General features: G+C 42.2%; 1 protein-coding gene across 2 annotated transcripts in view; it reads right to left on the reverse strand.

The window, feature by feature from the left end:
* The window catches only part of SPATA13 (spermatogenesis associated 13), a 97,236-nt gene that overhangs the window by 76,653 nt on the left and 4,582 nt on the right, over positions 1 to 16,001 (reverse strand). The window lies entirely within an intron of this gene.

The following is a 16,001-nucleotide window of genomic DNA, read 5'->3' on the forward strand; positions in this document are numbered from 1 at the left end:
ATTTTTATTTTCCTCATGAGGGGAAGGGTAGGTTCTAAGAAATATTAATAATCCTCCCACAGGGAAACTCTGGGCTCTCAAATTTCATCGGCACCCTGTGTGACACTAAAATTCACCCCCCCCACACACACACCTCTCGCTCTCTGTTTTACATCATTGTTGTGGTACCTCCTGTGGCGCCGGCACCCAATGCGGCTGAATTGGTCATGCTACCCCAAAATCACTTCTGCTGCCCACTCTCTACAAGTGTTGTATTTTAAACGAAGAAATATTGGGTCATATCCAGTGGTGGCTTTGTCTTACTGCAAAGTGCTTCCACTCAAGGACTTTTTGCTCATTCTTCCTGCCTACTTGAAGCCCTCTGCACCACATCCCATATTGTTTCAGTGGGTCTCCCTGCCCTCAGGAGGAGCATTTCATGGAGCGGGTATCAGTAGGTAAGAAGTATCAGTGAAAATTGGGTGCCTACATGGCACAAGTAGAAGTGCTTTCTGTGAGGCAAAGCCACCATTGAACACAGCCCACTAAGTATAAACTTTAGAAACAGACTACAAAAGAAAACAGAATAAGCACCAGCAGATAAAACCAAGTTCATCAGCCAAATTCATCTGATTCGAAGAAGAATACATGTCAACTCTTAAAATGTCATGCTGAAATAAGTTTTAATCATGAAAATCAAGTTTGTGTGAAAGTATAATGAAATTTGGAACCCATTTATACAAAATACAGCAGGTTAACATTTGTAATTGTTAACTGTTAACAATTGTTATTGTGATGGAATATACCCTTTTTCCTTTTTCTTCACTTTAAGGCACTTTGTGTTGTATTTAAATTTAAAAGAGAAAGTCAAATTTGTTTCCTGTGCTTTTCCAAAATCACATACTTAGCATCAGTTAAGTATGATCACTTGCTGCTCAACACCCTTTAGCCACCATTATACTCACAGTCAAGATGAAAAGTGGGTTTATCCTTTTCCCCCCCACAGGTTCCTCCTGAGGGTGGCTTGATTTATTCCCCATAGCGTGGTATTTTTTCCTAATCCACGCTGGCGAATGTAAGTATGAAAGCGGATATGTGTGCATGTGTGCGGCTGTTCTTCTCAACTAGTTAACGTGAAGATCAGAATGTGATCTTATACATATTTTTTTAGCTGGTTAGGAAGACTGTGTCCCTAACCTCTTTACATTCATCCTCAGAATTTAGTCATCTTTGGCCCAAGTGCAATATAATTTGCAAATCTAAATAGGGTAATCTCCTGCACCTATTGTGGGGTGGTGCCCACAAATTTTTATGATGACGCTGGATGCTAAAAACAGTCAATTCAGTTTTGGAATAGTGCCACATGAGCTCAGTCATTCAGGGTAATATTCTTAAACCCTATTTTGTTTAAGACATTTCTGCCAATCTCCACAAATGACTTCAAGCATGTAACAAACCATTGAGTCCTTGTGGATGCAGAGAGGACAAGTCTCAAAAAATGGACAACACAAAAATATGTGCCATGTTTTCTTATGTACAATGGGACCTTTTTTTCCTTGAGCAAAAAAAGCAAGCAGATTAGTTTCTTTTCAATGGCAGGATGTCTGGTGGGTACAACAGCATTTTCAGCAACAACAACAACAGAGTACATTTTCTTTTTTCTTTTTTTACATTTTCCTGGATTAAAATGGGCAGCATACTCTTATGCCCACTATAGACCTGTTCTCACCTTCCCTCCAGGTGTTGACTCAACATGAAGGAGAGGGAAAGGGGTGGTGTTTGCTAACCTGCATATTCTCATATCCAGAACTTTTTCTCAGCTGGAACTCACCAGAACTCAGTTCCGGCACATCTCAGGTGGGCACCATTGCCATTATAAGGGAACAATGGAGGCATTCATGGTGAGTTCCGGAACCTCTTTTTGTAGAAAAATAGCACTGCTCATATTTCTTTTGCTAAGACCCATCTTCCCTGCTGCCTTCCCTCGACTTACACTTATTTTTTAATATAGTTAACTTTGGTTACTGCAGCTTTTGCCAACCTTGGCCTCCCCATTTTGGCAAAGGCTGCCTTATAAGGCGATTGGGCACACCACTAAGTGTACTGTTGGCACAACCCCATCCTCCAGCCATCTTAAGTGACCAAGAGGCATCTATTCATAGAAACTAGCATATGCAAATGTGTGCCATAGGAATTTTATGGTACCTAGCAACACCCCTGCTTCTGGGATTTTCCAGTTACTTGGGCTGGGGCTGGGCTGAACGTGAAGAATCCTAGCATAATCATATGGGATGATGTTTCAGCCCATATATGGGCAGACTGTAGCCTCCACGCTGCACAGGATTTTCCTGGCATGTATTGAGGCACCTTATGGGCATAGAATCCACTTACATTACAATGTGCAGTCACCTATAAAGATGATTCAAATACGAAGAGTATTATTTTTTGCGTGACATACATCCGGCGCTTGTGCGGCACACCCTCAGGAAACACTGGGGTACAGGTAGGGTGCCATCAGAGGCATAAAGCACAAATGAGGCAAATCTCTGCAGTTCATTCTGGATACTCGTTTGTGCTGCTAAGCATCTCAGCTAGTCAGAACATTCTGTCCACCCTGCAATAACCATTTCCTTTTTCTCTCTCAATTAAGCCTTCCTCTCACCAAATGTAAGTATTTGAAGAAAAGTTGCCAGCTCCTGTTTGACGCATCCATCTGTCATGCAGATATGTGAGCGCTTCCAAGGAATGAAGGGCTAAAATTATACTGCTGCTAGATCACTTTCAGATTCGGATTAAAGCCATTTGCCTTTGTAAAAGGTGTCAAGTGTGTTTGCTGATGTGAATGGGTATAATTACATACTGGTGGTCACTGCAGGTAGAATCAGTTGTTGAAAGGTGTAGTTGGTAGAAGTCTGAGCTGTGAGTTTGGAATCCCTCTTTATTATGTGGGCATTAGACAGAGGTAGGAAAGCCACTATCTCTCAGACCTTATCGACCCCTTCCATCCGCAGTATGGGGATTATATAAGCCTATCTTGCAGAGTTGTAACAATAATTATTAAGATAATGTATGTGAAGCTCTTTAAATATTCCAAGTGCTATGCTAGTATCATTATAACAACTTCATAATCTTCCTTTAGTCCACCATTTATTAGGTGGGCATGATCTAAGGAGTTAAACAGTTTTGAGTTCCATTGAGGTCAAGGAAAAAGGCTAGGAACTGGTGTAGCTAGTGGCTAAAAGATCAACTTATGAATCAGGAGCTTCTCCTTTGCTACTCACCCTGGCCCATGAATTTATTTCGGGCAGTCATTGTGCAGGTGCAAATTACAGCGCATGTGCAGATTAGAACTTCAGTGAATTGGAGTTTGGTGTTGGTAAACAAATTAGGTTTCGAGTGAATATATCCCCACCCTCTCCCTGGTTTGTACAGCAATGCAAGAATGTGAGTTGAAATGCAGCAGGTGAGAGAGGGCAACCTCACCGTGTTTTGAGCCGCTAAAGTGTACATAGCCCAAGTGAGACAACAACTGCAACTCCTCTGACTTGTATTTTATAAGATACTACCAGGTCTGCTTAACATACCATTCCTAGTGAAAAATACATACCGGGAATGCGCTCAATGTTAGTTTTGCTTATCTAGAGCAGGTTTCAACCAAAATATTGTACTTATGGATGTTTACTTTCTTCTTATGAGCACCTGTGGGCGTAGCCAAGGGGGGCAGGGAGGGGCAACTCCCTCCCCATCAATAAACACTAATAAAAAAACATAGCTAACTGAGGTTCTGCCTCCATCCTAACAAAAGGCCTGCCCCCCCCAACCAAAAATCCTGGCTTCACTCATGTAAGCACCAAAGAATAAAATATCAGTAAGAATCTACTGACCAGTTATGGAAACCTTTCATGAAATCTGGTGAGGAAAGATGTTTGTACGTATATCTATATGTTCTAAAATGTACAGCTTGCAGGACTGAATCAAATTCTTTTAAAAATTATCTTATAAACATATTGCAATAAATTAGAATACATTCAGTATTTAAATATAAGATTTAACATATCTTGAGTACTTGTAGGACTGAATCAATTCTTATAAAATCCCAAGAGGCCAAATATATTGCAAGCGCCAGCCTTCCATGTTGTTCTTATTGAATGTTGGGCATTGCTTTGGGGGCCTTTGAGCCAAAAACCATAGTAAATACAAACAACATTCACAGTGCAACCATGTCAAACTTTCCCCACTTTCACATTTTGCCTAGTTAATAGAAGGACGGTACAAAAGTGAACTGCAAAAGCAGCACATGCCTATAAGCTGTATGGTTCTGTGCCACTGCCAAGTAAAAAACATGCTTGAGGGGTTGCTAAACTCAGGTCAGGGGAGTTGATGACACTCGGGCAATTAAGTCATTACTTTCTGATTACAATGTCCTTACTGTGTTTAGATTCACTACCAGGCTCAAACACTTTTATGGAGGTTCAAATGACTGATGGCCAGAATGATGGTCTGTCCTACGATTTCTTGTTATTTTATATTACGTTTTGTGCCAAGTTGTTAATGTTTCTTGAAAGTTTAAACCTTTTCAGTTGACTAATAAACTAAACTAAACCAAGATTGAAAATTGTATATGTCGTGAGTAAAACACTTTTATGTGCTTAATCTTAGCACTGAAATTAATGGGGCTTTGGTTTAAAAAAACCCCTAAACATTTTTTAAATACACTAGCTAGTGCTTATAAGCAGCTGCCCAAAGAAGCATGTCCAAATAGGAAAGGTAGACCTAAATGGACAGTCTTATTTGCATTGTCATGAATTCAAGCAAGCAACCTATTTGGTCAAAGCTCACAGAACATGGCTGATGGTGTTTCTTAGGCTCTTTTGTATTAAGGAACAAAACAAGTAGAAGATTTCCTGGCTACTCCTAGCTCTTTTATTTAATGGTTATATTAGCATAGTGGATTAGTTCTCATATGGTTTCTATACCTTTTCAACAAGTGCGTCAGAACTATAATTAACATTTTATCAGGTCAAAGCAAATATAAATCCCACATCACTAATAGCCAAAGAGAAAAACCAAGGAGAAAAGAATGATGTATGGACAGCCAGACCAAGACAATACTACCACTGAGTATGAAAAAAGAGTGGGGATATATGAATGCAATTAAAAGGTAATGGCTGCAATCCAGATCCCCATATGCTTCCATGCTGGCTTTCCCAAATGGTGCTCTAGGAGCCCCCAGGGCTCTTTCCCATTCTGTTGCCAGCAAAGAGGAAGTCTGTCTTGCAGGCATGGGGATGCTTATTTGGATTGTGGCCAATGCCTTTAATATCTGAACAATGGTTTCATCAGTCCAAACTGTACACTTAGAACCAGATTAATCAAAAACATTTTACCATGTAGTAGTTTGAAGTAGATGGGATTTAAACATATGCTAAGTGCTTGGTGAATCACAGATATAGAAATTAATGGGAATATTTATCAGACACAAACCCACATAAAGTCTTAGGAATGTATGAATTCTGCCTTATAAATCTTCTAAATAATGTTGTCTTATAGATCCTACAGGCTGCATAAAGTCCAAATATTTGTGTCTCTCTGCAATGGGCTGGGGAAACCCAGCCAGATGGGTGGGGTATAAATAAATTTATTATTATTATTATTATTATTGTTATTATTATTAACACCTCCCAACATGTAGGTAATTGGTCCACTGGTATCCCAGCTGGTCCCAGATAAGGAAGGCACCCGTCAGATAGTTAACCCTTTATTGGGAAGAGAAACACTTACAGCAGCTTCCACAGTGCTTCAGATAAACAAAGTGCTTCTAACCTCTAGGCATCTATCCACAGGTCTGGGATATGGAGCAGTTGCAGTGGCAGGGGGTCCCTCACCTCCTCTGGCTTTTATACCATCCTCTGATGGGTTGCATACCCACAACTTAAGACTTCTCTTTTCAAGCTCCTCCTGGTTCTAGGAGACAATGGGGCAGTAGAAGGTGGGAAATCTACTGACCTGTCCCTCGCTTGAACCAACTCTCCTTCTTCCACCACATCCTCCACCTTGGACTGCCCTGACTCTCCTACCTGCACTGGCTCCTGCATCAAACCCCATAAATTACTGGACCCTTCTCCTGGGTCACTCCCTGGGTCCCTTGCCTCCACCACACACATGTCAAAGCCCTGCCAGTCTCTGACAACTGGCATTCAGAGCCCAATCCTACAATTAGGAGGCCTCTCAGCATGAGGCCCCCTCCATGCCAGGAAGCTCCTCACTGCAGCGGTCAACAGGTGGACACATGTCCTCTCTTGTTCTTCCACCACTGCATCTTATGAAAGTCTACTATTGGCACATGGGTGGGTAGGTGAGACCTCACACACACAGCAGCGAGAGAGGCAGGAGGAGACACCAATGTCCCTTATGTGGAATCCATAGAGGAAATGGCAGCAGTGTTGTGGCTGGAGGAGTGGGCAGCAGTAAGGTGGTACCGTGCCCGTGGCAACTGTTCTACCGTGACTTTAAATCTACAAATACAGTACAAAATACAGCAATAAAACTGAGAAGATTAAACTATTCAACTAGGTAAAAGAATCCCTCAATTGAAAGTGTCTGGGCAAATTTTTAAAGAGTTTTAACCTGGCACCAGAAATAATACAATATCGGTGCCAGGCACCTCTCTCATAGGAGGGCATTTCACATTTAAATGTTAAAAAGAATGGAACACTGCAGGAACCTGCAGCTCAAATCACATGTGTCTGAGTAGAAACCCTCCAATTTCTGCTTTTGGAAAGCAGGTAACCTCACTTCAGTAGAGGCTTGAGGCATGTGCATTCCGTTTTAGTTTGTGATTTATTTAAATTAATGTGTTAACACTCCCTTTTCCATGGCATGAATCCAATGAAGAAGGCAATTGCCTACAAAAGTTTACACACCTCAAGAACAAACAAGCTCCCTTTAAAGTGTGTTGTCCCCCCACTGTGGTTCACTTCCTCCTATTATGGCTTAACACCAGCTCTTCTGGATCATATCCCATGAAAGAGTTAACTGCTAGAAGGGCACAACTTTGCACCACTCAGCAACCAACTGTGAAATGGCTTCAGGCCACAGTTCTGCAAATGAGAACATATTCTGATGATGTCATGCTTGTAACTTGATAACCTGCTGCCAGGAAGGCTTGCTCCTAGCAATTTCTGGGCAACAAAGGGAGCCAAACCTGTTCCTCCCAGACTTCTTTGTGCAGCTTTAAGTAAGGTTGGTTGCATCAGTATTTGAAGAAAAACAGTTATTTGCCCCAGGAATCTTAAATTTCTTAAGTACAAGCACAATCATTCTTTTTTTTTTTTTTATGTGTGTGCGACCAACAAAACAAGACTGTCATTATTATACCTGGCAGTAATTAAGTGCCAACAGAGAATACTTCAGCAGAGGATAAAAAGAGTTCACACAAAATGTGAAAATGAAAATGCCAACATTACAGATGTTCAGCTCTTTCATCTCACACTTTCCACTTTCATGGGGGGAGCTGTCCTCATCCTAAATTTCTTATTCCTGTCAATAAATTTAGCGCTGAAATATATAATTTTAATGACCTGTTGCAGTCATTCTAGTCTTAGGTATTTAGGGGTGGTTGTATTTTCATTTTAAGGAAAGCATTGTTACGCATGTGACTTAAATGGCACAATCCATCATGCTCTCTTCTATTAATTGCAACTTCTATTAATTTTAATGATGCTCGCGCAGAACATTGCAATGGACTGTGCCCTTCATAAATAACAATTAATTTTAATTACTACTTCTGCTGTTTTACTTTTCTAATGTTTTACACATTTACTTGTTTCCACTGTATTATTTTACGTCAACCTGAGAGTTTCTACTGAAGGGTAGCATGGGAACGTCCTGAATAAATAAACAACATAGGATAAATGAGTTAATTACACTTTACATTGTTCTTGAAAGTAGCAAACGGGCCTTCATACCTAATTTAGCACCGTTCTGTAAAATCACTGAACATTCTAAACTTTCTAAAGTCAACATGAGAATGCTGATCTTGTTCACGTTTACTTGGATGTTCTACCATGTTTAATAGGGCTTAAAGGTAAAGGTAAAGGGACACCTGACCATTAGGTCCAGTCGTGACCGACTCTGGGGTTGTGACGCTCATCTCGCTTTATTGGCTGAGGGAGCCGGCGTACAGCTTCCAGGTCATGTGGCCAGCATGACTAAGTCACTTCTGGAGAACCAGAACAGCACATGGAAACGCCGCTTACCTTCCCGCTGGAGCGGTACCTTTTTATCTACTTGCACTTTGACGTGCTTTCGAACTGCTAGGTTGGCAGGAGCAGGGACCGAGCAATGGGAGCTCACCCCGTCACGCGGATTCGAACTGCCAACCTTCTGATTGGCAAGTCCTAGGCTCTGTGGTTTAACCCACAGCGCCACCCGCGTCCCTTAATAGGACTTACTTCCAAGTACAGTGGTACCTCGGATTACATACGCTGCAGGTTACATACGCTTCAGGTTACAGACTCCACTAACCCAGAAATAGTACCTCGGGTTAAGAACTTTGCTTCAGGATGAGAACAGAAATCGTGCTCTGGCAGCGCGGCGGCAGCAGGAAGCCCCATTAGCTAAAGTGGTGCTTCAGGTTAAGAACAGTTTCAGGTTAAGAACGGACCTCCGGAACGAATTAAGTACTTAACCCAAGGTACCACTGTAAATGTGTGTAAAATCGCCATCCGAGTTAAATATGTAGTAGCTGAGGCATTCAGAAAACGTCTGCCTTCCATAGCACTTGCCAATGCAGGCAAGCAGCATAGGAAGATCTCTGCTGAATCAGACCAAAGGACCATTTCATCCAACATCCTGTTCACACAGTGACCAGCCTCATGTCTATGAGAAGCCTGCAAGCAGGACCTGAGTGCAACAGTGCTCTCTCCACTTGTGATTCCCAACAACTGGTCTTCAGAGATACACGGAGGGACACGTGTTCCCAGGGACTCCGTGGTGGTGAGAGAAAAGAGAGAGCGCATTAGCACTGCTAGTGAGCACAGTCATGCAACAGGACCTGATGATAGCATCCAAACAGCAGAACCTGTGTTTACTTTGGCTTGCTAAAGGCTTAAGGGCAAAGTCTGAAGGGTGCTTTAAAAAACACCTCTGCAACCCCCACTCTAGCAATGCAACTGTGTTAATAATTAAATAACTGTACCCAAGAGCTGCTTTGGGAAGCACCTGTTTTATTTTTTTGCTACCTTTTTAAATGGTATATGCAATTGCTGAACAAGCGGCTGCTTTTCACTTCCAAATAGAACCTGCAAAATACCCGTTTTGGCAGGGGTGTTGTGGGAGAAATTCTATAATGTAAAAGGCTCCCTGGAGTGTGTGTTTCTGATCAAGGGCTGCTTCTCTGCATGATCTGTGCAGAGGAACTCATTGTACCCTCCTCATGCTCTTGTAGGAACCCTTTTCATGAAAATTAAAGCCACCCAATGCAAGACTTGGCCTTGCCGCTGCAGTGTCCCCATGTGGAGCAAGGAGAGCAGCCACAGCACTATCGTACAAAGCTGCATATAGATAAAAGGTTTGCAATCCCTGGAATCTCCTGTTAAAAAATATCCAGCAGGTGATGTGAAAGACCTCTCTCTTTGTCTGAGAGCTTGAGGGGCCTCTGCCCATCAGGTACTGGGATAGACGGAAAAGCAGGTACTGGGCCAGAGCCTGGTAGGATGTCGGATGTGAGAGAGACTTTAGGATTGCATCTGAAAATACTACATGCATTAGGGCCATCTTGAAGGATTTAAACCTTTAAAGAAATGAAAGTCACCTAAATCCTGGAAATTACCTAGCTGCTCCATTTGACTTGGTTTGCTTGCATGTTTTAGCTAAGAATTACATGTAAGTTTCATCCTAGAGATTCGATTTGCTAATGGAATGTGAGAGCTGTCTGGACTCTTCACAAAGAGAAAATCCCCCTTTATTCTTCTGGAACATTCATGCTCCGGGCTCTTGCCCAGTTGGCCTTAGAAGTGGTAGGACCTGTTTGTGTTTCGTTTCGCTGGTGGGTTGTAATGTCTTCTTTTGCCAGTAAGTCCGTACTGTGACTGAAACCAGCCACCGCAAAGCTGCTTTTTTTTGTGTGGTTTGCCAGGCAGATCCTGCTGTGATCCATTATTACCTTATGAAGGCCGTATCATTTGTTTAAAAATGTTCTTCCTTACTAGGATCCTTCCTAAACTGGGGTCAAACCATAGGCCCTTTCAAATGGCTCAAGCAGAAGATTCAAGCATTTGTGTGATGGAAGCTAAAAAATTTTTTTGGGGGGTGGTCTCCTTCTCGGTGAGAAGGGCTCATCTTCAGTATGCACAAAAGCAGGACTTCCCCAAGTGAATTGAGATACATCCCAAAATGAGACATGTGTCAATCAGAATGCACTCCCAGGTGAGTCCCATGACCTGCACTTCACTCTCGTCCCCCCCTCCCAAGTGATTTTTTTGGGTCTAGATCCTGCATGGCCCTGAAAAAGTGCAGTTTTCAGGGCAAGAGTGCAGCACAGACTGGCAGTGGCAACTTCTGGGTAATCTCAATAGTGCTGAAAAGCAAAGGCAATACTGTGGAGGGAGGAACAAGCAAAGTGGGACAGCGACAGAAAGAAGGGGCTAATGTAGACATGGATCTACTGGATCAGATGTGCTATGTTGTAGTGGGCCTTCACTGCAAAGGGACACAGAGATTTTGGGTCAATGCAGAACATATATTTGTAAGACTGAGGCTAAACAAATTGTATGAATGTACATGTATCTGGGAGGTTAGACTTATACAAACAGTAATGTAAAGATGAGATGGTTGGATGGTGTTCTCGAGGCTACCAGCATGGGTTTGACCAGACTGCGGGAGGCGGTGGAGGACAGGCGTGCCTGGCATGCTCTGGTCCATGGGGTCACGAAGAGTCGGGCACGACTAAACAACAACAACAATGTAAATTTGCTATTCCCCGCCCCACAATGAGAGTCATGTTCAAGAGTATATCACTACTACAGGTCCCTATCACTTTAAGAGGGCTGACACCAGTAGAGAATTTTAAATAGGGAGCGAATAATCATTTCCTACAAATTCCAAACAGTTTTTTATTCCCTTTTTAGCTTTCTTTGTATTCAATTCAAAAATTATTTTTTGCCCATCCATTCGAAATACGTCTATGCTGCTTTTCAATGCACGTTTACAAAGTGGTGTACAAAAATAATAAAAATTCAACTAAAATGATTTTTAAATATAAATACTACTGTCTGATTTAACTAATATTACAATTGCCCTTCAGTGGAGCTTCCAGGGCAGTTTACAGAATCAAGATAGACTATTCTAATGAATATCACCACTGAAATATTTATTTTGCAGATTATTTCAACACCCTCACTTCACCAAGCACTAGTAGTAGATATATTGGTATGACCATAGCATTGAAGGAACAGAAGTACTTTGCATAATTCACATTCCATGTTTTGCAAATACTTATTTGATAGCAAGGTAGTCAGATGGGGACATGGCATTCTCTGTGGAGAACCCTCATCTTGGGAATTCAAAAGCCAACTTAGTCCATCACAGATCTGTTCTGTGGATTCTTCAGCTGCCTACGTGGTGTACTTTTATGAGTGGTACAACAGCCTCAGGCTATGCAAGTGTCGTAGACACATAAACTTTTGAGGAACTCCTAAAGTATCGGTTTAAATTACTCTTCTTGCTCAACCTTGAAGGATGGATTTGTCTTGAAAGTTAATGTGCAAAAAGAAGAAGAGTTTGGATTTGATATCCCGCTTTATCACTACCCTAAGGAGTCTCAAAGCGGCTAACATTCTCCTTTCCCTTCCTCCCCCACAACAAACACTCTGTGAGGTGAGTGGGGCTGAGAGACTTCAAAGAAGTGTGACTGGCCCAAGGTCACCCAGCAGCTGCCTGTGGAGGAGCAGGGAATCGAACCCGGTTCACCAGAGTACGAGTCCACTGCTCTTAACCACTACACCACACTGAATGAAAACTCTACCGTTTGCTGATCAGGCTTCTATTGTATTCCGCACTTTGTGAATTTGTATTAAGAAGGTAAGAGGAGCCTGATGGATCAGGCCAATGGCCCACCTAGTCCAGCCCCCTCTTCTCACAGTGGCCAATCAGAAGCCTGTGGAAAGCTTGCAAGCAGGATTCGAGCGACAAATCACTCTCTCCTCCTATTGAAAAGCAGTCTAGAAATTATTGTAAAAATCAATCAATCAATCAATAGAAGAAATGGCTTTTGGAATTTAATGTGAAGAAAGCTGAGGTATGATTCACAAGGCTGCAGTCTAGTAGTGAGTAAACCCCATTGCACACTGTAAGATTTATGAGAAGACATGGATAGGAATGCACTGCTAAAGGCTTCATTTGTCTAAAGACAAGTTCATCCAAAGTAGCGGGGGGGGGGGGGGACTTCAGATGGGAGGATCTCTGCCGGTCCTCAAAACTCTCCCCAGGCCCCACCCCGCACTGGTGCTGCTTCTCACCCCAAGTGTTGTTGCCTGGCTAGAATGGATAGCTGAACTCGATTAATGCCTCTTGCATCTTTAAAGAATGTACACTCTTGAGCAAAACCAGAGTGTGGACAGTTTGGTCCTCCTGATTACAGCCACTGAGATTCATCCCTTGAGCTCAGCCCTGCTTGGCACAGCCGTGGAAGGCAGCCAACAATATTAATCTTGCATGCCCTCCTTGCTTGTCAGCAGAGCATTCTAGCTATGTACATGCTGCACATTAGTAGCCTGGCCATCTGGAAAGTCATGCCAGGAGCAGTGGAAGGTGGATGGGTAAGCACTAATACATGGCTAATAGCTCTGCACATGATACACGTTTTGCTGAGATGTTGTGTGGGTGTTGATGCTCCATCAAGCATACCAAAATAACTGCAGACAAAGAGAACTGCAGAGACATTTCTCTCTCCAAACAGACAGCAGGCATACACTTTGATCAGGCTTTTCGGGGCACAAAAGCTGCTGCAGAAGTAAATATTCATTCAAAGAAATATTTTTGAGAAAGTGAAATAAGGCTAAATGAAAAGCACAATTAATGTGAAATCACAGCGAACACTTAGAAAGATACCTAATCAAAAGTGGGAAAGTTGCATTGACCACTCACTTCTCCTGAAACATGCCTTTTTTGTGTTCCCCTGGAATTTGACTTTGGACCATGACCTGACCTGGCCTTTCTGATTGTCCCTGTGATTGGCTTTGGGACAGCTGGCTCCAGTGTCACATGAAACAGGACAATACGCAGAGGGTCCCTGGTTTAATCCTTGACATTTCTAGTTAAATATCAAGCAATAAGTGATGTCAAACCCCTGAGCCATGGAGACAACCTGTTGCCAGTCAGAATAGATAAATTCTAGTAGATAGACAAATAGTTTGCATTACTGTATCTATTTAATTTATATATCTGAAGGGTTTTCACTCTTCAGCCAAAAAGGCTCCCACTGCAGCATACGTTAAGATCATAACAAGAAGATGGTGCCTGCCTGCCTGCCAGGTTGCAACTTAGCTCACTCTTTATCCTAAGAACCCAGAGAGGGGCAGAAGCAATTAAAATCTGAATAGTTCCAATACTATCAAAAGAACAAATAAAAAAAAAACCATGACAAATCCTCAAAATTACCATCTATAAAAATAGTTTGGAGCCACATTTATGGGACTGATGTCCAACGAAAGCCTGAACTATTTTATGACTTTAACTGGTGCTGAAATGACAAAAAAAAAAAGAGATAACATATATGAATGCCCAATATATTAAGCAGGCAAATATACTCCTGTATTTAAGTGTAATGTATATCATCATCTGTCAGCAAAGTCCTTCTGTGTTGTACACAGGAAAAACAGACCAATCTACACACCAAAGAACCAATGGATCCAAATTTGATATGAAAATGGCAATATGCATAAGCCAGTAGAACAACATTTTTCAATCTACCTGGGCACTCTGCTGCTGAACATGAAGTGCCCATACTCGAGCAAAAGAATTTCAAAGGGACACTTCAGGGTGAGAATGCAAAATTACAATCAATCAAGAAGTTAAACTATTCATCTTGGCCTGAACAGAGAAGCAAGTTTTCCACTATAAATGTTAACTAAATTAGCAAAGCAATCACGCTTTCTTAAGGGGTCACTTTCTGTGTTTTGCATGCATTCTACCTCTGGTTCAATTGTCACTGTCTGTAATTCTTGCATTTCATTTTTCCCTGATCTCACTGCTTACCACTCCTACTGTTGCTTGCCACCATTTTTATACTTCTGATTGATTGTGGATCTGATTGGCTGTGCCGTCTAGGGAAGTTTATGCCAGAAAGTTCAGCCTTTAAGGAGTCAAACGACTCTTTATTGTTTTTAGAGCAACAGTCTAACGTGGCTCAGCCTCTGGATATTATTATGTTATCAGATTTCTGTTAATAGAACTATCACTGTGGGTTTGCCTTAAGGTAATGCCTGGCCATAATCTTGGACTTGGCAATGGAATGTTAATAGCCTGAGATATTCAGGTGCTATCTCTCAATGGGAACTAATTGTTAGAAGATTGCTTCTTGATATGAACATGAGCCCTGAGGGATCAGACCAAAGCCTTATTTTAGTCCAGCATTCTGCTTCCACAGTGGCCAACCAGATGCCTATGGGAAGCCCAAAAGCAATAAATGAGTGCAACAGGACTCTGCTGCTAAGCGTTCCCTAACGGAGAACCACTCTGCAGTGTGTGTGTGTGTGCGTGTGCGCGTGCGTGTGCAATCAAAGAAGGTAGTAGGGTGGCCATAGGAAAATAGGAAGCTGCCCTATACAGAATCAAAATATTGGTCCACCTAGTCCCAGTATTGTTTATCTTACCTGGCAGTGGCTGTTCAGAGTTTCAGTCAGGGGCCTCTCCCAGCCTTATCTGTAGTGGCTGTGGCACACTGGCCCCAGAAAGAGAGTAAACTACTGTATGAGGCTAACCTAAGACACACTGCTTGTGAAATTCTGTAAGCTTCTGAGTTACACAGAGCTCTTCTGCAGGGAACACATGATATGAGTAAATTGTGGATATTTATTTAAGCAAAGGCTAAAGGTAAAGGACCCCTGGCAGTTAAGTCCAGTCACAGACGACTATGGGGTTGTGGCGCTCATCTCGCTTTATAGGCCGAGGGAGCCAGTGTTTGTCTGCAGACAGTTTTTCCGGGTCATGTGGCCAACATGACTAAGCCACTTCTGGCACAACGGAACAGCAAAACCAGAGCAGCACATGGAAACACCGTTTACCTTCCCACCGGAGTGGAACCTATTTATCTACTTGCACTTTTTTCGCATGCTTTCGAACTGCTAGGCTACCTATTATTAATTAGTGTGATAAGTGTGTATGGTGTAATATTGTATAACATAAGAAAAGGATACCGTAACTCCTGCTGTGAGGAGCACACAATCTAGCCTAAAGCCAGCATGGTGAAACACAGTTCACACCTGCTGCTCATCATAGAAATGTACTGAACACATATTCACTCATGTTATAGTTTGCTCCGTGTTTACTTTCCATTTTATTATTTCCTTCTGAGGGGTACCCGATTACACTGTTTGCTTATGCAGTTCTTTTATCACCTTTAAATGACGAAAGGTGAGTTCAAACAACATGAGACATACTTCAGTGTGAATGGCTTGTGCATGCTGTTTAATCTCTGATGGTTTTAAAAGCTGCCCTTTGTCAGAATTTGTTAGTACACAGGCCACCAAGCAGACGCCCAACCTGTTACCCAAGTAACAGGAAGTCAGTGTGCTTCTGGAAACTGTATACAGTACAGTCAGTGATCTCCTGCACTGCTCTACCTAGAGACTATGGCATCTTTCAGTACCATATAAAGGTAAAGGAACCCCTGACTATTAGGTCTAGTCGCCGTACTACCCTGCTCAGCAGCTGTTGGGCAGGAAGCTGTATTGCAGTGGGCAAACTACAATCCCCACCATTTTTTTGTAGAAAGCCATGAAAATTAAATTGGTTTTAAAACT

Source organism: Podarcis pityusensis (assembly GCF_964106645.2).
Source record: "Podarcis pityusensis genome assembly, chromosome: 4".
Lineage (NCBI taxonomy): Eukaryota > Metazoa > Chordata > Lepidosauria > Squamata > Lacertidae > Podarcis > Podarcis pityusensis.